Source organism: Triturus cristatus, chromosome 4_1 (genome assembly GCF_964204655.1).
Source record: "Triturus cristatus chromosome 4_1, aTriCri1.1, whole genome shotgun sequence".
NCBI classification, from domain to species: Eukaryota; Metazoa; Chordata; class Amphibia; order Caudata; family Salamandridae; genus Triturus; species Triturus cristatus.
The window spans coordinates 1113451742-1113479312 of NC_140585.1; the positions used below are offsets into that span (position 1 = coordinate 1113451742).

At 46.8% G+C, this 27571-nt stretch overlaps 1 protein-coding gene across 1 annotated transcript in view; it reads left to right on the plus strand.

Annotated features, from left to right (window-relative positions):
* Positions 1–27571, plus strand: part of COG5 (component of oligomeric golgi complex 5) — a 1436183-nt gene that overhangs the window by 1082170 nt on the left and 326442 nt on the right. The window lies entirely within an intron of this gene.

The window sequence follows — 27571 nt, forward strand, 5'->3', positions numbered from 1 at the left end:
CCCTCCCTGGGTCAAGGCCTCTCCCAGCTCCTCGTACCTCTCAGATCCAGACAGTCAATCCACATTCAGCAGAGACACACAGAAATGCTTAAAGCACAACACTCAGCCACTTTTTAAAAGAGTGGTTTCTGAACACACAGTGACAAAACCACTTTCATAGAAAGATGTCCAATGACACTGAGTTCATACATACTAAACTTCACCTCTCCATTATAAACTTACCGGAAACTGGCTAACAAAATACAATACCCAGCCTCCCCCATTCTGTCCTATGGGCAGAATGGCCTTTCACCAGTGAAAACAAAATGTAGTGTTTTTCACTGTCAGGACATAGCACACACCTCAGTATAGTCCTGCCTTTTACCTACACTGCACCCTGCCCAGGGGTTACCCAGGAAAGTAAGGCCTGACAAGTGGTTACACTTGTCAGGACAACATGCTAACTTAGCACTATGCGCGCAGGCCCTACACTGAAGGCCTGAGCTCCCTTCTCTGCGCGCCTCCGCATAACTAGCCCTTGCACACACAGTGCACATCACTAGGGACTTTACTAGTAAAGCAAACCTACCAATCATGCCCAACCAATTACCATTACACTTTACATAGGGAACACTTGTACTTTGACACTGATCAGCAGTGGCAAAGTACTCAAAGAATCTATATTGGCAACTCTATGTCAGGAAAACGGTCTAGGGGTAAAGCAAAAGGTTTAGGGAACTTTAGCCAAAAAGGCCAAGTCCTACAGCTAGAGTAGACAAAATGAAAACTACGTTTAACGGGCATGGAACTCACCTGAATTCTGCAGAGGCACATTTATTTAGCTTGGGCGATGAAACAGCAACGAATTGTAAGTCTCTTGCAGAAATGGCAAAAGTGATCAAAGTAATTTGATCAGAAAACTAAGATCTTAAGGCTAGATTTCGGAATAACTTATGCCTGGTGAGGGTAGTGGAATCCACGAATACAGGCCTGATGGCAGGCAGTGTCAAAACGCTACTGGAGAGTCTCTTTGCCCAGAAATATTTTTCTCCCCTGTTTTTAGTTAAGAGGGCCCACAGATCATTGGAGCCACGCCTACGTCCGATAAGAAGTCTCTTCAACTACAGAGATGAGGCACTTCGCTGTGCCCAAGAGAAGCAGCTACTGTTGCATGATGGCAGTAACATTCCATCTACCCTGACTTTACAAAAGCAGTCCAGTATGCCAGACAGAAATACCTGCTGGTGAAACAAAGGCTCCGCCAGGCCAGCGTGCTACCCTGCACTGCTCAAAATTACTCACCGGAACAAGTCTCACCTGTTCCTGATGCCACAGAGTGCCTATTCTTTCATCAGGACCCTGCGTCTAGAGAGTAAAGGGGGTGTGCCTGGAGGAAATGCATCCCTCCATGAGAATGAGTGTTGTTGAATAAGTCTGTTCATAGGTTATTCGCTAATTGCATGGACTTTGATTGTTTGTGACTGGCCCCATCACCAACTTGTGCTATAACAACGTTCTGATTTAACTGCTTGTCAGCGCCATGTACATAAACTCGCCCTCTTGTAGTATAGCTCTGTTGAGGCTCGGCAAAGCAGACTGTAGGACGGAATGGACACAGGAGTTCCCTGGATGTACTGCTGAGCAATGGCTACACATGTGGTTGCTATGTCACCTTTGGCTGATACTTTCACTGCCAGGACCTGGTGGGCACCACCCCTCTGGTCTAAGGCAGTGCTATTTGGGCCGTTCTCTGTGCCACTCCTGTGTTAACCCCCATGATGTCACTCATTACTTTGTGATGTTTTGGTGCACCCTTTGGCGCTTGCATAAGAGTGGAGTGGGAGGGCCACTGGCAGGTTGGGGTTTACTAGTATGGGTGAAGGGAGAGGGGAACAGAAATGGGAAGTTAAGGTCTATGCTCAGACCAAGAGGGCAGAAAGAAGCAGTACATAATCAGTTTCTACGTACTTGCACAGCCTTACCCCCTTTCTTCTTTCGATCACAACACACGGCCACACATTTATTTGAAAAGTTTTATATAGCGCACATCATCAGCACTGGCTCCATTGTCCCATAGACTAACACTATAGCGCTTGTTAGTAGGCTGAAATATACCGACAGTAGGCCCCTTCTTAAGCTCCTAACCTGGAATGTGAACAAGCTCAAAAGCCCACGCAAGACTAGGCAAATACTTACTTGGACAAACAACAGCTTAACATGGCACCGTTGCAGGAGACCCATCTGGGTACCACTGCTAACCCTAATAGCATCACTAAATAGTGTAATTATAAAGCTCTGGCCACTTCATTTACGTATGGAAGAGGTACTGCAAGCGAGGGGCACTATTCTTGCTACCATACACACCCACGGCCGCTATATTATAATACAAGCCATAATACATGACAAACACTTCACAATAATGAACACATATGGACCCAACACGTACGACTCCCAGTTTCTCACACAGATCTGGGATACATGTTCACTCCTGTCTCCTCAGGCTAGACTGCCGGATGGGGATTGCAGTTTGATGCTTAACAGGCACCTGGATTGCTTGATACACATCACTCACTAGTAGGGACCCATCCGACTATTCCACATACTTTGAGCACCCTATCCAAACTGAAGACCGCATAGCCAAATGGAAGAGCCTCCCGCTATCCCTGGCCATCAGATTGGCATTAATGAAAATGGTTATCCTACCTAAATTACTCTACCTATTCTATAACGTTCCAAATATTTTGACGCAAATGCTCTTCAGGGCACTCAAATTCATCATAACCCTAGCCTGGGTGAGAAAACAACCTAGAATCCACTGGTAGGTACTAACCCTGCCGTACGCATAGGGTGGACGGAGTGCCCCGGACTTGGAGCTGTATTATAACTGCACGTGAGCACAGTTCTACCACTATTGGTTACACCCTCAGAGTTATATGGCACATCTGGCAGTGGAGCACGATGCAGTTCATCCTCCTATTCCAATCATGAGGGGAGCGACCCCCTAAAATTAGCCGTACAGAAGCTAACACAGTGAGCTGTGTACCTGGGACAGTCTTTACAGGCTCCTAGCACACCCTATTTTATATTCTCCAGACCAGCCCGTGCTACACTACCTACTTCTACAAATTGCAGAGTAAGTTTTAAAGTTGTGCAGGACATTTCATCGGCAGCTCGGGTGCGGGGATATGGAAACCTGCTTGTGATGGACACTATCGTATGTTTCAGTTTACAAACTCTCTGCAGAGCTTCTTACTACTCTTTTCTGCAGGAACCTCCTGCCTACAAAGTGATGGTGATGCTCATTACCACTTCCTCTTCAGGGACTTGGGCACAATGTTTATTGAGAAGGAATAGAAATATTTCTGTGAGCCTAAATTTTTCACTTTAAGTTTCTAGATCAATTATACCATACTCTCCAGAGAGGGAGGGGTGTGCGCCACTGCTTCATCCTACCATCGCTGTAGAGCCCCAGCAGCGGACTTTATGCTCTTGGCTTCGGATTGTATACATATTTGGAAATACTGATCCGAAGAGTTCACTCGGCTCTCAGAAATAACTGGTGTGCAGTTGTGACCATCACCAAAAATGGCTTTTTTGGGATGCACATTTGACATGCAAAAAGATCTCCAACCCTTTGTTTGTTTCGCTTTTGCCAGCAAAGCGGCAGATGGCTTGCGTATGGAGCAGAGATAGAGCGCCTACGGTACATAAATGGCTGAAAGACATTGTGTATTGTAACGCCCAGATGGAACTATACTACACTACTATCCCGATGACCAACCAGCAAAAAGACTTTGGTACCCGCCGCAGCCATACTTACTGAAGGCAATGGTTAAGAAGGCTGAGATTGATCAATCCATGTTGGAAGAATTTTGTTATTATCAGGCTTGAAGTTTAACTGGCAGAACTCTCGACTTTTTCCAGTGGTGCAGGGCGATGATCCCCCTGAGAGACTTACTCAACGGCAGTGGGAGCCCCGCTATCTGACTTACCTTGGAGTCAAATTATATCATGATCGGTTTGACCAGCTGGTCGGGAACGTGGGACGCACTGGCGGGGCGCCCTATTTGATCCTTAAGGACTTCAGTTGCTTTTTGGAAGACACTGCGTCTTTCAGTGGCAGGCAGGATAGTGCTTTTGAAGATGGTGGCCCTACCCAGTCTTTTATTTTTCTTTCTTCCCCTCCCTATATGGATCCCAAAAGCACTCTTTAAGGACCTGCTCTCATTACTCACTGGGTTCATTTGGGGACCGGGACGACGAAGTGTTGCATTGGCAACAATGCAGCGTGCAGCGACGGCGGGAGGACTGGCGGTCCCAGACTTCGCAACATACTTTATAGCCTCCCAATTGCAATGGTTGATCCAGGGGATTGCGTATCACCAGAATCCTGACCGGACCCCTTTGTACCAACTCTTGCCGATCTCCTTGGGGTCTTCCTTCGAGTGAAGAGGTCACCTTAGAATGATTCACAAGAACTTAGTGATGGCGAAATGCTGGGGTAGGGGTCTTCAGGAGATGCGTACTAAAATCTCTTATTCCTCTGAATTACGCCTAGATTTCCTGAGGGCCCTACCGCATGGCGGCAACTGGCGAGATATAGACCTCTGGATTGAGGTTGGGGCTACAAGGGTAGGCGATCTCTTTAGGGATACAGAACTGCTCCTGTTTGAGGAGTTCCGCATGAAGTTCGATTTACCTCAGGGACATTTATTGTTATATAGAGCACTCACGATAGCTGTGCATGCACATTAAACCATGGGAACTACCAAGCCTCCCACATTGCAAAGTTGCCAATATATACCCCTTTCGGCTGGCACAATTAAGATGGTGTCCTGCCTATATAGAGCGATACGAACGGACCTGCAACAACCACTGGAAAGACTGCGTTCCGGGTGGAAATATGACTTGAATATTGCTATTCCTGAGAAGGACTGGGACTGCATCCTAGATAGAATACCTAAGGTTTCTCGCAACACATGCTTTATACTCATCAACTACTATATTCTGCACAGATCGTACCTAACCCCGGAGTGAGTGAGCAGATACTTTCACGTAACTGATGCAGCGTGCCCTAGATATGATGAAGAAGGAGATCACATTTTACATATGTTCTGGATTTGTCCCATTCTGGTTGCATACTGGGAAGGGGTCATTCATACACTTGGGGAGGGAGGATACATACTGGGAAGGGGTCATTCATACACGGGGAGGGAGGGTGCATACTGGGAAGGGGTTGTTCATACACTTGGCGTGGTCCTAGACAGTGAGATCCCCGGCACTCCGGGGCATTGCCTGCTGGGATGGTGTCCTAAAACGAAAGTCACCAGTAGATTTTAAGACTTTGCACTCATCCTTGCCAAACGGGAGATAGCGAGGAATTGGAAGTCCCCAGACAACTCTCTGATGACTGTGTGGAGGAGAGAACTGCTTAAATGGACAGGCTGTGTGGGAAGGGTCCTCCTACGGGAAGCCCAGAGAGGCATGGGAAACGTGGAATTAGCCAGAACCTGGGGCGCCTTGGTGGATAGCATGGCCAACCCGGAATTAGCTACGCCAGAGGGGTCACCTCCTAGACTAGGCTGGTGTATATTGTTTAGTGGAATACCGACCTCTTTGTCATGTATTGTGTGCCCTCCTCACTATTTTTGAGCCTTCTGACCCTAACCGTATGCCCTTTACATACTTCATCGGATGTGATGGACTCTACACAACACACACACCATGTACTCTATTTCTAAAATGCTGTATCGACTCAAGAAGGTTGGGAGGGAGTTGATTGCGGTATTGCTCATGTATAATTGAACAGACGAATGATGACTGAACTGACTATGATATATAATGTATGAGAATTAATAAAATCTGTTTACAAAAAATTTAAAAAAAGAATGCTGACATTGATAGAGGCTCGGCACTGGAATTGAACCCGCTGCCCTGACCTTGGCCAATACCCAGCTAGAGTGATTTTAGCACTCTTAGTGTCCACATGGTGTCTCATGATGAAGACTGTCAATCCATATCCTGCTTAGCAATTGTAATGTACTGTACTTGGAGGACTGTAGCTAAAGCCCCTTTCAGTAGCTGTCCGCCTTATTGTCAACTACCTCATTCTTGGTTTTCCTTTTTTCATGTTACCCTGGTTGCAGGGATTCATTCTGCTGTATGTTTTCAACAAAATCTAATAATAAAAAAAGTCACTGATGTGGAATTAGATGGAGAATGGCCAAGTTTTCAGGTGTTGGGAGGTCTGAAGACTTATCCATTTGATGATGTAAGGAGGCTACGAGTTCTAGTGTTTGGTGCTTAAAAAAAAGCCATTGAAGAACCGCCGAGCGAGCATGGCAGATTATGATGGGTTCTACTAACAGTTTAAAACGTGATGCGAGCTGCCATCACTGGTTGATGTAAGGGTGGACCTCATATGTGCCGTCCTTTCAAAGAAGCAGACGATGAAGTGACCACTAACCATCTCAAAAGTCTCTGGTCGCTCGCTGCCCCTCCATATAGACCTAATCAAAACTGACCCACAAGGCCGCTTCACGGCTGTGTCTGGCCGTTGGGAGGGCCGCACGCTAAACCTACTATCTGTCTATGTCCCGCCTGGCCTCCAAGCCCGGGTAGACTTTCTTGAGGCCTTCGGGCTTACGGACGTCTGGCGCCTGCTCCACCCTACAGACTGCCAATTTACTTTCTTCTCGGGGGCGCATCATTCCTTCTCACGATTAGATTACATCCTTACCCTGCTGCGACACGACATGGTGGTACTGGAGGCAGTGCTCCTGCCTAGGGGCATTTCTGACCACTCACCGGTCCGTACGCACATCACATTTGGAAATGGCCGTGAGGGCTGCATAGCACCAATAAACGCCTAGCACTTAAAACATGAGGACACCAGAAAGCACATATCCAACTCAATCTCACACTACTTCGAAGAGAATGCTGGGTCGGTACAATCCCCAGTCACTTTGTGGGAGGCATTTAAACCCGTGATTAGGGGGGAGGCGCTTTCGGCCATATCAGCTAGACGGCGGGAGCGATGCAGGCAGGTCACAACACTAGAGGCGGATTTGGAGGTACTGGAGAGGGAGGCGTCGGACGGTGGGGACAGGGATGTCAGGCACACACTGCAGTTAAAGGCGGCGGAGTATAAAGCGCTGGTGACCCAAGAGGCTCAGACCATGGCTCGTCACAAGCTTGGTAGAATATACGATCAGGGCGATAAAGCCGGGAGACTTATAGCCTGGCTTGAGAGGAAGCAACAGGCCAGTAAGGTGGTGCCTGAAATACGCACCTGTTATATTCAAAAGATGAAGTTCCACACAGAGGTAAGTCGATCAGTATTTATTCTCTGACCATCCGCTCTCACAGCACTGATGGAATTCACCTGAACATTCCAAGGTGAGCTCCCTGGGGATATACCAATTAACAGGAAAGGTAGGGGGTTTGGAACATACCAAGTATAGTGAGATTATAACACATCTCCCTTTGCAGGGAATACAAAAACTCTTAAATTAATGCAGTATTTACAACTCTATCTTTGCTCCATGTTTGTCCGTTCTCCAGACGAACTACACTTTTACCTGTTACCTCTACCTTTTGTGGTGCACCAAATTTGCTCGTTCCAGGTTGTACCCTACCAGGTTTTTTAACGCACACTTGTGCTTGAGGTCTTATCTCCACTTCTTTTGCTCCATGTTTTACATCATACCATGACTTGTATTTCTGTTGATGAGACTCTACTCGTTCCTCCACACGCTCAAAGTCAGGTACAACACCTTTTCCCCCACCCAACCAACTTGGGTACATTTTGGTGCTGGGTTCTCTCCCTCTAAGATATACAAATGGGGATAACCCTGTGACTAGGTTGGGCGTAGTGTGGTATGCCCACATAGCCGCTCTCAAAGCTTCCTCCACATTCAAATTATTGGCAATAGCAAGTTGTATGTGCTCTTTGATCATGCGGTTTGCCCTTTCTACCAACCCATTTGCTTTTGGGCAATAGAGAGCAGTCCTCTCATGTTTTATATTGTGTTCCTCCAAAAACTCTCTCATAGACTCTGAGACGAACTGCACTCCATTGTCCGTTACCAAAGTGGCTGGGATTCCTTCATACACAAATATGTTTTTTAGAAATGCTATGAGATTGTTAGTTGTGGTGGACGCTGTGAATTTGAAATTCACCCAATGGGAGGTGTAATCCACCAACACAAACATGAATCTCTTCTGTGGCCCAAGGATGTCCATGGGACCAATAATGTCCATGGCCAGTTTGGTCCACGGAGTCTTTGGCACGTCAACAGGGGCCAAAGGAGCTCTATGAATGCTTTTACTCTTATCGCTCCTCGCACAACTGACACACTCTTTCACTGTGATTTCCACTTCTGAATCCATTCTTGGGAACCAAAAACAGCTCCGTACTTTGTTCTTAGTGAGGCTTCTGCCTAAATGCCCTTCATGGGCCAAATTTATGATTCTCTTCCTCAACCCTTCGGGAGGGACAATTTTCTCACCTCTTTGTACGCGTCCAGCTATAACTGAGAGTTCAAATCTTACTTCCCAGAAGTCTTTAACTTTGTCAGGGACTTCAGAAATCTTCTCCGGCCACCCCTTGACCATGAGATCTTTCAACATGTCCTTAGTCTTATCTTCCTTCATACACTTGTCCCATTCCGCATCAGTAAGAGAGGGTAAATGCACTACACAAATAGGTACATCAAGAACTTCTTCACTTAGATCACCTTTGATCGGTAATCTCGACAAGCAATCTGCAATCACATTCTCTGGACCAGGAAGATATTCAACCCTGAAACAAAAGTTCTCCAAACCTAGAACCCATTTGCTTATTCTAGGTGACAAGTTCTGTGCTTGTTTCGATGAAAATATGAAAGTAAGAGGCTTATGGTCCGTGTGTATGGTGAATTTGCTACCCCACAAAAAGAATTTAAAATGGTGTACCGCCCAAAAGCACGCCAATGCCTCCCTCTCAATGACTGAGTAATTGCGTTCCGCCTCACTCAGCGTGCGTGATGCAAACGCTATCACTCTTTCTCCTCCTTCCCCTTTTTGGGACAGCATGGCACCCAATCCTTTGCTAGAAGCATCAGTGGTTAGAATGGTTCTCTTTTTGGGATCAAAAGATCCCAGTGCTGGAGAATCTAGTATACGCTTCTTTATCATTTCCACCATATCACTGTGTTCCTGCTTCCACTCAAAAGCAGAATTCTTCTTTAGGAGTTCCCGTAGACCTACACACAAATCCGCAAAATTTCTTACAAATTTTGCCATGTACTCCACCAACCCCAAAAATGATTTGAGCTCCTCTTTACTCGTTGGGTGTGGGGCCTCACTTACGGCCTGGACTAAACTGTGCTTGGGTCTGAATCCGTCTTTGGTGATGGTGTGTCCTAAATAGTCCACAGACGTCACTTTAATTCTACACTTGTCTAGTTGTACCGTAAGCCCTGCATCTGCTAGTCTGCGACATACTGTGTGGAGGGTGGTGTCATGTTCCACTTCCGTTCTCCCATACATCAAAATGTCGTCTTGAAAACAGAGAGTGTTTTCGACACCTTCTAATATCTGCTGCATTATTTTCTGGAAAACTGAGGCTGCCGAGGCGAGGCCAAATGGCATTCTCACAAACATGAACGCCCCAAAAGGTGAGGTGAAAGCTGTCAGTGGTCTCGACTCGGGATGCAGCTCTACTTGGTGGTACGCCCTAGATAAATCAATTACTGAAAAATAACAAGCCTCGCCCATAGTGCTTATCATCTCATTGATGTTGGGTAGAGGAAACCTCTCTACCCAAATGTTCTCATTTAAAGAGCGCAAGTCTACACATAGGCGAATGCCCTTCCCATTGCCCCTAGCTGCTAAAACCAAGGGAGCTAGCCACTCCGTAGCCTCAATAGGTTGTATGACACCTATTTCACATAGCTTATCAAGCTCCATCTTAAGCGTCTCCCTCAGGTGCAAAGGTACTGACCTGGTTTTGTGGACTACAGGTTTGGCTCCCGATCTAAGTTTAATTTTGTGTTGGAAATCCCGTAGTTTACCCAATTCCTCGTTAAACAATGTGGGGAACACGGATTGTAGATCTACCTCCTTATTAACTCTGTCAATCAAAATCACTTGATTCTCTTTGCTGGGATCAAGTATAATATCTAATTCCCTTTGGTGTTGCCACCCCAGGAGGTTTGCTCCATGTTCTACAATATACACATTTCCCTTCGTGGTTCTCCCATTGAAATCTATGTGGCTGTTTAGCATGCCTACTAGAGGAATGGGGTCTCTTGTGTACCCTTCGGGTGTGATATCTGGAGTTTGTAACACTCCTCTTGAACCACCTAGCAATTCTTCATAATCTTGTACATTTATTAGCGTGAACGGGGAACAGGAATCTGCAAACACTTCCAGTGGTCTGTTATTGAACAACACAACGCATTTGGGATAGTTCTGTCTCCCTCCCACAGCCGTGCTTTTCACTTGGAAAACATATTTTGCACGAGATTCGTCACCACTACTCACCACACTTAGTGTTACTTATTCCCTCTTTACACACCCTCGCCAGATGTCCCCTTCTGTTGCATTTCTTGCACAAGACACTTCTGGCTGTACATACCGGGTTATTAGCAAGGTGGTTACTGCTCCCACATCTATAACATTTTAAATTATGTACATCTTTGCTAACTCTAGGGATTTGAGCCTCTTTTGTGCTCCATTTCTCAGCTACTTTTAGCACCTCTTTACTTTGCTCCTCGACCTGCACAGTTGCGACCACATCTTCCCTAACTTTCATTTCTTTCACACTCTTAGCGGTATGTTCCACAGACTGGGCAATCGCTACAGCATCTTTTAAGGTTGGATTTTTTGCCAACAGTTTCTCTTGGATCCTGCTATTATTTGTGCACCTGACTAACTGGTCACGTATAAGTGAGTCATTTAACTCTCCAAATTCACACAATTGCGTAAGCCCCCTTAAAGCTGCAATGTAATTAGAAATAGATTCACATTTTCCTTGCACTCTACTGAAAAATGTATGTCTCTCCAACACCACATTGACCTTATCCCCAAAATGTGCCTCCAGCTTCATTAATGTCACATCAAAAACGTCATTGTCATCCTCATCCTCCAAATCTGGCTCAGGAAGAGTCTCGTAAACTTTGCGCCCATGCACGCCCAAGTTATGCAAAAGAATGTGCTGCTTCCTTAATGCTGAAAACTTTTCCCCTCCCATGGCGATTAAATAGGACTCAAACAGTTTTGTCCAGTCTTTCCAGTGGATTTCCGGATCCCCACAGTCATTTAGGAAGGATGGTGGCTGGCTCATGCCTGGTGTGCCCATGGTGGAGTGATTACTAAACCCAGATGCGGATGACGTCCCAAACAGGGATGTGCCTCACAGGGAGGAGAGGGTGGATGCTTAGTGGGGACAAGACAGGTGCAGAGCTACTCACAGAACCCACTAAACAAACGCTAACATCCTGCCTGGGTCAGTCCCCTGCTGCTGGGCCCCAAACACGGTGACAAAGAAACCCAGTACACTACTGGCCCTCCATTGTGGATCCCGCAAAGTACGCGCTCCCCCCACAGGAATGAAGTTACCTCAGAGGAGATACTGTCCGGATATCCCCCACAGCCCAAATCACCGAAGAGGCCGTTGACCCGATGAGGAGGAGTCTGGGAGGATCCCACAATCTTCCGTGAATCGCACAGCACACTGGCAGCTGGAGCGCCGGACGAAACGGACGCTTCCTCAGTCTGGGAAGGCCCGCAGTAGCTGATGCGCCGGTGCCTCAGGGAGGAGTTCCCAGTCATGCGCGAAGAAACTTCCGTCACAACCACGGCTCACAGGCAGCTGGAGCGCCGGACGAGGCGGACGTTTCCTCAGCCAGGGAAGGTCCAAAGTGGCTGGTGCGCCGGTGCCTCAGGGAGGAGTCCACAACCCGAGAGCGTCCGCAGAGACAGGAAGCCGAATGCAGCGGCCGGTCCCGATGAGGAAAACACCACAACCTTGTCCTTCCAAAAGTATTACGCCACAGCCTGAAGTGCCGTTCACCACAAGATACTCCAGAAACGACTCGGCGTCGAGAAGCAGACTCTATTAGACGTTCTCACTCGAGCCTGATCCCAAAAGCACGACTTGGGCAAGATGTCCAAAAGATAACGCTGGACTCGATCCACAGCCGCTCGTTGAGAGAATAAACAAAGGGGAGATGGTCAGCTGTCCCCTTCACAGTTCGTCGCCAGTGTTATATTCAAAAGATGAAGTTCCACACAGAGGTAAGTCGATCAGTATTTATTCTCTGACCATCCGCTCTCACAGCACTGATGGAATTCACCTGAACATTCCAAGGTGAGCTCCCTGGGGATATACCAATTAACAGGAAAGGTAGGGGGTTTGGAACATACCAAGTATAGTGAGATTATAACAGCACCGAGACCGGGACTGTAGTGACAGAGCCCCGGGGAATAGTCGAACAGTTCGCGAAACACTACCAGCAGGTCTATAGGCGCGAGTCGGACCGACCGGAGGAGGACTCCATTGACCTCCTAACCGACATCCGCATGCCCTCCCTGTCGGATGAAGATAGGGAGGCCATGGACTGCCCAATCACTGAGACCGAACTTCAGCGCGCAATAGGAGAACTCCGCCCTGGTAAGGCGCTCGGTCCCAATGGCCTCCCAATAGAGATTTACAAGCTCCAGCCGGACGCCACTAGTAAGCATCTGAAACTCATGTTCGAACATAGCAGGGAAATGGGGGTGCTGCCCCGGGATCAGCGTATAGCGACCATAGTGGCGATACCGAAAGAGGGGAAACCCAAAGACTCCTGTGCGTCATACAGACCGATTTCGCTCCTAAACGCGGAGCCCAAAATACTGGCGAAGACGCTGGCCAATAGGCTCAAATCGGTGCTTCCTTCATTGGTCCACCCTGACCAGTCGGGGTTTATGCCCCACCGCAACACGGCCCTAAACATTAGAAGGCTGAACGGTGTACTGGGGCAGCGCCACAGATTACAGGAGGACGCAGTGGTGGTCTCTCTGGACGCCACCATGGCCTTCGACACCTTAGAGTGGCCATATATGTTCGCAGTCCTGCGCAAACTGGGCTTTGGACCTCACTTTATAGCTTGGGTGCATCTATTATATGCCGAACCCCTGGCGCAGGTGCTGGTGAACAATAAGCTGTCCGAGGTCTTCACGCTTGAAAGAGGGACTAGGCAGGGCTGCCCCCTCTCTCCCCTTCTTTTTGCCCTCTCCCTGGAACCGCTTGCGGCCTGGATAAGGCAGGATGTCGACTTAAAAGGTATAGCATGGGCGGAGGGGTGGGAGGATAGAATATCCCTCTACGCCGACGACATACTCCTGTACCTTTGTAGACCGCGCAGGTCGATAATTGTGGCACTCGACATACTTGCCAATTTCGGTCGTAACTCAGGCTTCCGGGTCAATTGGGCCAAATCACATCTCTACGTCCTGCGTGGGGACCCTCCGAGGCTCCCGGACACTTGCCCTATCGCGGTGGCAGAGGAAGGGTTCATGTACCTGGGAGTGTACATCACCACTAACAAGGCCCTGTCCTATGAGCACAACCTCAAGCTGCCGCTAGTTCGGCTCCAAAGGGAGGCTAAATCTTGGCAGCACCTGCCGCTGTCCTTGCTGGGCCGGGCAGCCTTATTTAAGATGCTAGCGCTACCACGGTTTCTATATGCGCTACAAAACTATCCAGACCTGGTCCCAAACGGCTACTTTGTAGCGATCGAGGCCGCACTCCGCGACCTCCTCTGGGCCGGGTCACCCCGAATCTCATTGACCAAACTCACACTGGGGTGGTACGACGGCGGTATAGCCCTCCCCGACATTCGTAAATATTACTGGGCAGCCCATTTGTCCGCGATCAATCAGGGGACGTATGGAGACAGGAATGATCCCGCCTATGGTATGGACAGGTGGCTGCTTCCCGGGGGGAACTATGAGATAGCACTCTACTCTAGACGGGGTATGCGTCAACTCACCGGACCTACACTCCACTCGGTACAGATATGGCGTATTGCTCAGAGGAAGCTCGGATGGTCAGGCGTCCTTACGATGGCCACGCCATTTTGGGCCTCCGAAAAATTAGGCAACCTGGGACGCACCAAGGGGTTCCGCAACTGGAACTTGATCGGCATCTCCCAAATTAAGGACATCTGGGGCCCTACAGGGATCCGCACGTTCGCCCAAATGCGAGACACATATGAGCTGGCGCACACCGAATACTTTAGATACTTACAGGTGCGACACTCCCTACAGGCTAATATCCCACCGGAGGCCAAACTACCACGAGCCTCCCTGCTTGAAGATAGGTTGCTGGATGGACACCTCACAGAACACGCCATATCGCTCACGTACAAAAAACTAATCAACAATCCCCCCGATATGCTCATTCCCCTTCGAGGCAAATGGGTCGCCGATGGGCTGGAGATAGACGACGAAGAATGGCTCTATGCCTTGGCTTCCCCACGTGAGGTCGCGATATCAGCCCGACTGCGTCTCATCCAACTGAAGATCTTACATAGAGTATATATCTCCTGCACTAGGCTACACATGATGGGGAGGGCGGACACAGTACTCTGTAGGAGGGGCTGTGGTGGCACGGGTACCTTCTTCCATGTGTTGTGGGATTGCCCGAAGATTCACCGGTACTGGCGAGGGGTGGTGCAGTGTATGGAGGAGGTTTGGGAGGTGGAAATTCGCCCGGAGGCCAAGAGGTGCCTCCTCAATATATGGGAGCCAACGGACCTGCCGCCGAAAGGGAGGCTCTGGGTGACGCTCGGACAAATGATAGCTAAAAGGAACATAGCCAGGCTCTGGGGAAGCCCTACTCCACCCAAACTGTCGGATTGGCATAGCGATATGGACTGGTGCATGCTGCAGGAAAAGACTGTGTATGTGGCGAGAGGATGCCCCCGTAAGTGGGTTGAAGTGTGGTCCAACTGGAATGACTTCAGGGGGGGCATTTGCGAGCTCCCTGCCGTCGCACAGGAAGGCTCAGGAGAGATGTACAATCCCCACGCTCCTGTTGCTCCGGGGCTATAGAGCGGGAGGCGGAGGTCACATCACCGGTATGTAGGTGATTGCTGTGCTTAATGTGATGACCGTGTTTAGTTAGTTGGGGGGGGAGGGGGGTAGTTCGACTGTGGGGCGCCTTTACGCCATTTGGGCAATCTGCCTATGTTGTAAAAAAGAGGAAAATGAGTCCTGCACTATCCTTCTCTAAACTGTGAGACACCCGCACCTTGTAACGCCGCCGTACCCCCGGGTTGACGGCACAGGGCTGTGTGCTTTCCGAAGCAATGTAAGTGTACATTCTCCGCGGCCGGCCCGAGGGGTTGTAGGCTGTAAGCTGTGTAATGTGGAAATTTGAAATAAAGGTCTTTCAAAAAAAAAAAAAAAGGTCTCTGGTATCTCTCCCTTCTGACTTTTATTTTTAACAAAAACTGTGAAACAGTGAAAGGTATTTCCAACTCCATTTGTGAAGACACAGTTCAGAAAATCTGCACCTCAGCCGTTGACAGGAATCCCGTATTTAATGTTACATTTCATTCTCTCATCTATGCTCCTTGTCCGACCAGCCCTAAAATAATAAACCGATACTGCACGAAGGTATCAAGAAATTATGGCCACCCAAAAAAATAAAGTCAATGAGATGTTCGTTCTCGAACCATTGACAGGGTGCACTTATTTCACCCATCCTCCACCTGTCGGTAATCACTCGGAGCTTGAGCAGTGAAGACGCTTCTTGAGGTAAGGAAAGGCACAACTCGGAAAAACTGAACTTGTTTTCTTCAAAAGGAAGTTAACCACTTCATAAAAACGTAAATCTTGTCAGTTGTGTTAATTCGGACATGGCGCCCTTGAATCTATAAAGGCGTGCGAGAACTCCCGAGCCGCCTGGATGTTTGGGTCTTGGGTTTTATTGCAATGTTATGGCTAATAGAATCGAGGCATATTTGAAGAAAGTGGCACGGCAGCCATGGAGATACTTTTTAAATTAAACACCAAGCTAACGAAAGTGCACGTTTTTGCAATCACCCCTAGGATTACATATCTTGCAATGCTAATAAAAGAGAGATTGTTTTAATTTAGTTATTCCGGTCTTCAGCCTTTTAGAACATGGATTTGAAAGTTGTGCTTATAAGTGACAAAAATCTTGACCATAAGGACCCGAGTACTTAATGACGGATGGCCTTTACGGATTCACTTCACAGCTATGCTCACTCCTGACAATGTTCCATGCCAGATATATTGTTCAGTATGTACAAAACTAAATCCTAGACTCAGAAACCTCATGTCATCCATATTATACCACAATGTGAAACACCTTCAGCAAATAGAATAGCAGAAAGAAACATAAAGCTTCTGGAAAAGAGACTGTGCTGGCACAAGCTTTGCAGATACATTTTGTATTGATTTTTTTGCATTAGCATTCGAAGGCTAGCAGGAACCCGCCTATGAGATCAGTGTTATCAAGAGATGCATCATGGAGATACATCCTAGAATGCGTCTATAACCTGTCATTGCTATAACATGAGTACTTCTTAACTAAAAGCATCTTTTTTAACATTAGGAATGTGTTCATTAAACACCAGAAAAAAATAATAAGTTCATTAAATATTGGGAGACATTCTTAATTCCAGTTCGTTTGGGGCTATTCATTTTTGGGGATGCGAGGATTTTGTCAGCAGTTTTGTAAATATTCAGATTTTCTTTTTATCACATCAGAGGTGCAATACTTTATTTCTGTTTAGTTTGCTGCCTAGAAATTGTGCCCACCACATGTTGAAAAAGTTGACGAGTGGCCTTTAAATGCGTTCATTTAAAAGAACGAGGTTGCACTTCTGTGCGTCATGCGTTGGTTGTGACACTTCATTTTCGGGAGTCCGTTATCCCAACCTTAATATTATTTATGCATTTTTTAAAGTTAAATATCTGTTAACTACAGTTCCCTTGCTTGCCATTTGTATTGCTGATTTAGAAAATCCTAAATTCTTCCATCACATGGAGCGCTAACACACCCTTTAAGGAGCTGGCAAGATGGACATGAGGAGCAATAAACTCTTGGATTACCTGGGTTTCTCCTTTCAATGTTTCTTCTTATGGTCTTTTATGCATCAGTGGCTTCAGTGAATTCGGAGAATTATATTTTGCATCATTGGACTTCCATTGATGATTTACTTTAGAATAATTCCCTACTGCCTGCTTGAACCCCGGAAAACGTTTTCCCTAAATTATTTTTAAAGAGAGTGTACAAATGTAAAATGTCCAGTGGAAAAAGGATCTACTCTAAATTCCTATCAAGGCAGAGTTTTTTCCCCAAATGTACACATTGGGAAAACAAACTCAATTTTCCAGAAGAAACCCCTTTTCTGAAAAAAGATAATACTTATCCTTTAAAAAACATATCTGATAGAGACTACTAGCCACAGATTTCTTACTTTTACATTTCCCCAGGCTGGATCCAGAAATCATTTTGTGAGCAGTACTCATGCGTGCCGGTAGGTGGCGTTGATCAGCTCGGTGTTGTCTGCACCAGAAGTGACGTCCGTGTCACCTATATAGGCGCCACCTTGACGCGCTGATGCCAGTTCTTTTCTTTCTGTGCCAACCACCTGTGATCAGAGAGAAGAGCTACACCTCTGTCAATTTTTGACAGGATGTTTGCGATGTTTAGTTGACTTTTTGTGAGGTTTTTTTCCCTCCTTGTGTAATGTGTTGAGGATGTCATAGAGGAAGGCTGGTTTTACACCCTGTAGCGCTTGTCACCGTGCCATGCCGTTGATGGACCCACACCTCGTGTGTTTGTGGTGTCTGGAGCGTGACCACAACTCAGTCATGCTCCAACTGCTGGGCCATGGCACCGAAGGTTTTGAAGTAGCAGTCCCTGAAGCTGCTAGCGGCCCAACATGCGACTCCGCGGAAGTCAGAGTCCCACTCAAGATGATGGCCTAAGGGTTGTTCCCGAATTCTGAAGTTCTCTTCATCCCAGTCAAAATCATCGGGGCACTTGGGTAAGAGGCACAGAAAACACAAAAAGTTGAAGCGTACTTTGACTTCTCCTCGTCCGTCAGCCAACGCGATGAAGGAACATCAACTTTCGAGGCCTGGTTCCTCTGAACCTGCGCCTGGGCCAACTCTACGCCTCCTCAGTTTTCCAGGATCAAGTGCGACCCCCGCTCAAATAAAAAAGTTCTATGAGGCCATGCACCTCATTTTTAAGTGATTCGACCCCTCCGGTGCGCTGTCAGAACCCCACGGTGACGGATGGGCTCCATCTAGCTCTGGGTTGGCGGCTCCGGCAGGCCCCCATGGATCCGGTAATGGATCCGGACCGGCGACGGTCATGCCACTGTAACCTTCCCCTGCACCGGCCCCTACACCGATGCTCCGCTGGCGGCACCAGCCTCATTGTGATCCCCGAATCCGACACGGAGTTGTATTGACTGACAGGATCCCCTGCAGCCTCCAAACATTCCTAATTTTGCCCTTTTAGATCATGGGCGTCCAGTTGGTGGTAGGATCCGCCATCACCTTCACCACTGGCAGTCCATACCATTGGACAGGTGGGTTCTGCAGATTGTCCAAAAGGGCTACTCTCTCCACTTCGACTCTACCCCTCACTCCATGCCTTCATCTTACGACCGGCTGATGGAGGATCATTTGTCCCTGCTCTGTGAGGAAGTCATGGCTCTCTTGACCAGGTAGCCATAGAGAGGGATGAACATGAAGATTTGAAATTTGGATAATAAACATCAGCGAAATCTGAACCTTTCGCAGAAGCCAAAAGGCGTGTGATGGTTGTGGCTATTCCGCTCCAAGGCTGACCTGTATGTTTTGCGTGAAATCTGATGCCATTTGTTGTCCGGAGGTGCATGTTGCAGCATCTCTATGTGATTTACACCATATTTGTGCTTGTGGCCAGAAGTAGGCTTTGGTTGCTATACCCGCTACTTTCTGGTCCCCAAAATGGACAAGGGTCTTTGTCCTATTCTAGATCTCCGAACCCTCAACTACTTCCTCAAAAAGAAGTGTAAAGATGCTCACATTGGCGCTCAGGTCTTGCCTGCCCTGGGCTCAGGAGATTGGATGGTAGTTTGGACTTGGAGGACGCCGATTTCCACATTCCCATCCTGCCTGCTCAACGGCGCTACCTGCGGTTTACGGTAGACCACAAGCATTTTCAGTTCACTGTGCTCCCTTTTGGCCTTACCAGCGCCCCTCGGGTTTTCACCAAGGTGATAGCGGTGGTCACAGCTCATCTGCGAAGATCAAGGGTGCCACTCTTCCCCTATCTCGACGACTGGCTGTTGAAAGCAGGGTCGCCCCAGGCTGACGTCTCCCACCTCCAGACTATGGCAAACCTTCTGCACTTGCTGGGGTTCGCTATCAATGTGCTGAAGTCACACCTGACTCCCTCTCAGATGCTCCCTTTCATCAGACCTGTTCTGGACACAGTGCAGTTTAGGCCTAATCCTCCCGAGCTATGAGTCCAAGATATTCAGGCTTGGATACTGATGTTTTAGCCCCTATCCTGGGTTTCAGTGAGACTGACTCTGAGACTGCTGGGCCTAATAGCCTCCTGCATACAGCTGGTGATGCATGCCAGATGGCATATGCAAGCTCTGCAGTAGGACATAAAGTTCCAGTGGGAGCAGCATCCGGTAAATCTCTTCAACATGGTCCAGATCCAGGATGGAACTGCAAAGGATCTGCAGTGGTAGCAAACGAACCGCGATTGGGTCAGAGACAGACTCCTCTCACTTCCCCAACCATTTGTCATGGTTGTGACCGATGCGTCACTCCTTGGATGGTGTGGCCCCCTGGGAGATGTGGAGAACAGAGGTCTTTGGTCTCCGGTGAAATCTGGACTTCACATCAACCTCCTGCAGCTCAGGACGATCCGGCTGACATTTAAAGCCTTTCTACCCTCCATCAAGGGAAGACTACTGCAGGTGTTCGTGAACACCACCAACGCCAGCTGGTAAAACAAAAAAAAAAGGCGGGTGGGGTCATGTACCCTCTGTCAAGAGGCCCTGCGTCTCTGGACATGGCTGGAACAGCAGGGCCTGTTCTTGATGCTTTAACATCTGTCAGTTTCTCTAAATGCCAGAGTGCACGAACTCAGCTGCCGATGCCTAGTGAATCATGAATGGTGTCCCCCCTCGGAGGTTGTGCAAGGTCTCTTTCTGCCCATACCACTCCTGCCCAGAGTTCTCTTTTTTGTTTAAATATTTTTGAATGCAAATTTTAAATGATAAACAGCACCAATCATGGAAATACATTTCATTAGCGTATGAGTATTAGTAATTCCAACTTTTACATCCAATATTTCAAATTCAATTTTTTTCCGACATACATTTTAAGTAAACTCTAAGAGGGAAGGAAAAAGGAAAGAAATCAAATCAGAAAGCTAAGGTTTATCCAAAGTTGAGAAGGAACTCTAGCAAATATCCTTTAAGATAAAGTTCTGACAAGCAAATAAATTAACAGAGGGAAGACACCACGACAGTCATTATATGTCCGTCATTTTTCGAAGGTCTAGGGCCCATTATGGAATTGCGATTCCTTCCAATTATAAATAGGGTCCCAGATTCGTTTACCAAGAATTTTCCCTCTTTTACCCCTCCTTTCGTAGATTCCCCTCTCCAGGTTAAACATCGAGAGTAGCCTAGCTAGCCAATGCTGAAAGGTTGGGGCGGCTTGATCAAGCCAGACAGCAGCAACACAAATTCGGAAAACTGCCATAGCAAGAAAAAGAAAGGGATAATGCAAGACTTGCCCCTAGCTGTTGTCAACCCCGAGAAGTATTAGGTTTGGGGTTAGCTTAACTTTAAGACCCAAGGTTTGTTCACAGAAAGCCATAATTGAAAATTTTATTGGCTCAAGCCGCGGACAGGTAGTAAACATATGAACTAAGTCAGCATTTGGTAAGTCGCACCGTGAACACTTAGTTCCCACCTGTCCTCCCCACTGTGCTATCTTTGCCGGGGTATAATAGAGTGAGAAGATTGTCTTGTAATGCTGAGCCTGAAGCCCAGCAGAACATAAAACTGTCTACCCCAACTCTAAAGACTCAAAGAAATTTTCTGAATCAGTGCCTAGCCTATCTTTCCATTTTTCACCATGCTTTTCTAAATCATTGTGCTAAAGTGATGTAAATTCACTATAAATTCCTTTTATAGTACAACCCTCGCCGCTTCTTATAACATCTATGACTTTAATTTTACCAAAGCCGTTAAGCCCACGCAGCTTTTTGCTCAGGAAGCTTCTAATCTGGTGATATTTAACAAATGTCTTAGTACTTATACCAAATTTGTCCTGCATATCCTTAAATAGATAAGTTCCCTCAGAGCTCATTAAATCCCCCACTTTCACAAGGCCACGCCCTGCCCACTCTGCCATAATCTGATCGGAAAAGATTTCTGGCAGCGTGGGATTGCCAAACAGCTGGGTATAAAAATTAATTCTACCAAGACCCATCTTCTTCTTAAGGGCAGCCAAGATTTTAAAGGCTGCCAGCATAGTTTTAAACTTAGTTCTTTCAAAATAGCTAGGCTCGCTAAATTTCATGAAGCAGTTCACTGCATCCTCACCCACCAGTAACCTGTAAACATCTGGCAACCTATCTTCGGCACTTGGATCTTCTAATGGCCCACCAAACAACACCCACATACATTGGAGAGCCGCAGCCCAATAATAGAATTTAAAGTCTGGGAGCACACAGCCGCCTCTTGCAGAAGGCAATGTCATATAACGTAAGGCCCTCCTTGTTTTGCCGTGTGCCCAAACAAATCGATTAACCAGGTTTTCTAATGCAACAAACCATTGCTTCCCAAATTCTAAAGGTATGGCCCTGAATAAATAGAGTATTTTTGGTAAGAATGCCATTTTGACCACGTTAAGCGGCCTACCAAAGACAAATGCAGATTGTGAAATTTATCAAAATCTTTTTTAGCCTTCCGGATTATAGAATCAATATTTATTGCCACCAAATCATTCAAATCGGGGGATATAGAAATACCCAGATAAACCGCAGAGTCTGTCACCTGTGGATCGGAGAGGCTGATCCCCGATTGGTAACTAACTGGGTCTTCTGCTTATTTAGTGCATATCCAGAAATCCCACCAAATGCTAAAGTGATCTCCTCAACTGCCACTATTGCTGCTAATGGATTGGGAGTAACTAAGGAGACATCGTCCGCGTATGCGAGAACTTTTGTTGCAATACCGTGGTAAATTATTAGCTCAATTTCCCGACAGGCCTCTAGAAGCCGAATTCAGGGGTCTATGTATATAACAAATAACAGGGGTGAACACGGGCAACCCTGCCGGGTGCCCTGTTTGATCTCAAAACGAGCTGTTGGTACACTATACATAGCTCGAATGGCTTTAATAAACCCCTGGCCGATTCCAAACCATTTCATTGCCTCCCATAAATAATCCCAGGAGACCCTATCAAAGGCTTTTTCTGCGTCCAAAAGCAGCAAAGCCATAGGGTCCCCTGAGACTTCTGCTGCATCAAACAGGGTTATTACCGTCGTGTATGCTGGGTAGTCCCCCTCCCGGGTATGAACCCATGCTGGCACGGGTGGATGGTTTTCCCTATAATAATATTTATTCTAGTCACCAGAGCTTTTGAAAAAATCTTAGCATCACTGTTTATGAGCGTAATTGTCCGGTATGATCCGGGTTCCCAAGGCGGCTTGCCATTTTAAAAAAATATTATAATATCTGCGCCTGCCCAAGAAACGGGAACCGAACTCCCTGATTGTGCACGGTGAATCGTTCCAACCAGGTCGGGTCCGATTTCGTCCAGAAAAACCTTATAGAACTCCAAAGGAATCTGATCAGGTCCAGTGGCCTTGCCAGAGGGGAGATTCCTCAATGCGCCATAAATCTCATCCTGTGTCAGAATTACCTCCAGCTTTTCACTATCCTCTGATTCGATACTCTGCAAAGGTATACTATTGGGGTAATCCTGAGATGAATTCTGCAATTCCTGAAATTCCTCACCATATAGTCAATGATAAAATTGCCGAAACACTTCCTGGATCCCAGAAGGGTCTGTAACTAGGTTTCCACAATCATCTGTAATCTCGTTTATCTTTCTTGCGGAGCACCTTTGTTGAAGTCCAACTGCCAGTGTATGACCTACCCGCTCACTGAATTCATGACAGTGCTCTCTTTTTGCTAAGAGGCATTCTGATGCCTTTGCAGCAGCCCGTTCTCCAATTTCGGCCTTAGCCCAAGCAAGCCGATGCAAAATATTATTAGTTACTAAGCCTGTATTTACCGCTGTAGCCAGCTCCTCTTCAATCCTGGCTAAGTTTTTATAGAACGTTTCTTCACGTTGCGCCTCCCTCTTCTGCTGAAATAGACTGAAACTGAGGGTCTCCCTTTTAACACCCGTTTTAAAAGCGTCCCACACTACCCCTGCACTAGCACTGTGTCTATTTATATAAAAAAAAGCCTTAATCCACCCCTTCATATGAGAGACCTATTCAGAGTCTATTAAAAGCCCTCTTTCAAAGGTCCAAGTCCGCTCACCCCGCTCTCCTTTAGTAAAAGCCAAAGTAAGAACGAGAGGGTTGTGATCTGATAATATCCTTGGGAGTTTCTCTATTCTTACCCGGTGCGCTAATGAGTGTGAACCAAAAAAATAATCAAGTCTGAAAACAACCTTGTGTGGTGCAGAAAAAAAGGTACTACCATGGTCTTTAATATTTAAATGATTTCATAGATCTATAAGTCCATGATTATTAACCAAATTAGTGAGTGCCTTAAAAACCTTCCTTTTGCTTCCTGCATATTTATCGCCAGTGATTCCCCAGAGTCCGCCAAGCCCATTAATATTGAAATCGCCACATACTATAAGTGGAGTAGGCCATTTGGCTAGCTCATTATCCAAAAACTCTAATTCCTCTGGGTCATCGGCGGTTGAACCGTACACCGAGCACACAGTGAATAGCTCCCTAGCAAACACACATTCCGCTAAAGCCCATCGACACATCTATCTGACAGTATCCTTTTAACAATTATATCTTTCCTACGGGTGAGGATAGCTACCCCTCTGGTTTTCGTACCTTGCTTAGTGACCACCAATAATCTGAAACCTAATTGTTCTAAAATCCCACCTCTAGTACCCTCTATATGAGTCTCCTATACACATGGAATGTCAGCTCGCAGTGTTTTCAATATTATTGCCGCCCTTTGTCGTTTGGCTTGATCGTTAAACCCACAAATATTAATTGAGACAACCTTAAGATTCAAAGGATCCATAAAGCAAATTTGGATAGTTTCCCTTCTGCATTGAGTTATTATTTTTTTGTGCCTTTTTTTGAGTGCCATCATATCCTCCCCTTCCCTTTTACAGAAAAACCATTCTCTAAATGTCCTAAAACTTTTAAACAAGAGTTTCCTCATACGATGTATTATATTGTGCTGTGACCTACCCTTCCTGAACCCCTAGCCCCCCCAGGACCAAACCTCTGCTCCGCACATCTCAAGTTACCGCAAACTCTTCTCCCCCTCGAACCTTAAATATACCACCACCACCACCAAACCACCCCCCCTCCACTCAACTTGGTGAATGAACAGACATAGGAATACGTAGAAATACAGTATACCGAAGCATTAGTCAATAATCCATTAGACTACCATCAAACCCCATGCACTTCAGCGGGGTACTGCCCAGAGTTCTCAAGAGGATCAGGAACGACCGGGCCCAAATTATCTTTGTGGCTTCAGACTGGGCACGGAGAGTGGTATCCTGAGCTTCTGAACAGGAGTATCGATCCTCCGATCAGGCTGCTGCTTCAGGAGGATCTACTGTCGCAGCAGCAGGGGAGGGTCCTCCACCCGAACCTGTAAACCCTCTGCCTTCTTGCGTGGAGATTGAGCAGCAGCAGTTGATAGCTTTCGACCTTCCTCCCGAAGTCTGCAAGGTTATTCTGGCAGCCAGGCGTCCCTCCATGAAAACGGTGTACGCCTGCAGTGGAAGCGATTTGTATCATATTATCCAGAAAATTCAATGCATCCCTTTCAGAAATATTTATTTTTATTCTTACCCTTGCCCAGGAGGGCTCTGCTTTGGGCACTCTGAAGCGTTATCTTTCTGTTCTGTAGGCCTTCTTGCTGCTTCCTGACCAACCCTCTTTATTTAAGGCTCCTATTGTAAAAAGATTTTTAGAGGGCCCTGTACTTGCGTTTCCTCCTTCTCCTTTTACTATACCTCAGTGGGACAATAATTTGGGCTTCACATTCTGGATGTGTGCTCCTTTCAAGCCTCTTCACAATTTTCCTCTCAGGCTGCTCACCATTAAAACAGCCTTTCTTGTGGCGATTACATCGGCCAGGAGGGTGAATGAGCTGCAGGCTTTATCTTCCAAACCTCCATTCTTATCAGTTTATCCGAACAAACTAGGGCTTCTTTTCCGAAAGTAGTGACCCCCATTTCATGTGGGCCAATCTTTCACCTTGCCCACTTTCTACTCACCTCCCTCTAAGGAAGAGGAGCAGTTCCACCGTCTGGACCCAAAAAGAGCATTGTTCTATATTGACCGCAGACGAGAGTTCCTGGTGGATGATCAACTCTTCGTGGGGTATGTTCGTGGGGTTTGTTGTTGTGAAGAAAGGTTGGGCGGTGCAGAAACTGACCATCTCGTGATGGGTCGTTCTCTGCATCAAGTTCTGCTACGCACTGGCAAAGAAGCAGCCTCCTGACGGCTTACGGGCTCATTCCACCAGAGCTAAAGCTGCGACCACTGTTAGCACGTTGAGTCCAAGGCATGAAAATCTGCCAGGCAGCAGCGTAGACTTCCCTGCACATGTTTACCAAGCATTACTGCCTGGACAGTCGGGTACACAGATGGGTACACAGAGATGGGCATTTCGCTTGTTTGGTCCTGCTGGACTTTCTAGTTTAAATTTTTCTGCAGACCCTCCACTGGGGATGGTATTGTTTGGGTATCTATTCAAAGGTAAAGAATCTGCGGCTGAGCAAGTTACTTACTTTTAGTAGCGCCTTATCTGGTAGAGACTCTATCTAGCCACAGATTCCTTACTGACCCACCCATCCTCCCCGCTCTGAGGACAGATTTCTAGGGTCAGGGATGATCCCTTTCTGGGCCCACGTTTGGATACACCATTGTCCGTGCACGTCGTGGCTCTGTGCTTCTGGCGTGGAAAGCCATGAAAAGTAACTGATGTCAATGCGCTGAGGTGGCACCCATATGGTTTGTTTCACTTTTAGAAAAGACACAGTCCCCAAACATCAGCTTGTTATTTTCAAATACCAACATGTAAAAGTGCCTCACATGGACAGACTATGCTTCAAATACCCAAATCCTAGGCTATGGATGCTCCGCATTATAGCAAGGATGCCGGTGTTTTGCTAATAATGCCCACCATTATACCACCGATTCACTCGCCGTCCGGCACCAGACGCTCACTGGTTTCCCGACCCTTGATTGATTTCGCTTACTTCCACCGCGGATCCTGCCATCTCGCGGACAACCCTTCATGATCACTCACCTTTCAATTGGTATCCAGATTTTCGGTAACCTACATTCACGCTTGGCTTATGCTCATGAATATCTCTTCCCCTGCAAGAAGCCGGATTAGGACCTCTGGCCTCCATATTAATATTAGCCTCATGATCCGTGGGGACATTGCTAACTATATGCGACCTTCCTAAGAAGCCCTCCTACTGAATAGATTGACTCTACTTCTTGCGGGTACCTTGCTACTCCAAAATGCACTCTTGTAACTCATGTAACCTGGTCCTGATGATGACCTGGAATCAATCAGGTTGAAACACCGTCGACCATCCAGTGCAATTGTGGGCGCTACTGTAATGTCCTTAAACAGATGAAATCTTTTTGATATTAACTTACTGTCTGTTTTCATGACCATCTATCCAAATAGTTTTTTCGCTCCATCCCGCTGTTACCACACTTGTCTATTAAGTCACTTGCGCCATTCACTTGTCTCACGAGCACGTTTGTGCACAATTTATTATTGGGTTATGTTTGCATATAATGTAATGTAGTGCTGATATAACTACCTTCATTCTTAAATAGACCCTATTCTCCTCTCCAAACCTTGTGGTCTCCCTCATTACTTTCTCATCAACATTTGATCGTTTCTTTATTTGTCTTAATGATTCCCGGCTGAGACATTGTTATTTTGTGAAACACCATTATACCAGGGCCTCCACTTTGCCAAGGTGGGACCGCCAGTGGCATAGCAAGGTTAGGTGGTACCCGGTGCGGAAAATTTTGCATCACCCCCGGCTTAACGTACAAATACAAACAAATAGCATGCATCATAACGTTTACGTTACTTAACAAACTCAATATTATAGAGAAGAGGATGATCACAATGAATCAATGAACTAAAAAATTTAACAAAAATAAATTCAGCACAGCACTTATAAGCTTTAGTAATAATGCACAACTAACTCAACAGAATGACGTGGGGTGACTGACCGGCACAACACCGGATGGGATTGGTTGCAGGTTGAGTCATGATGAGTCAACGGTTGTTTA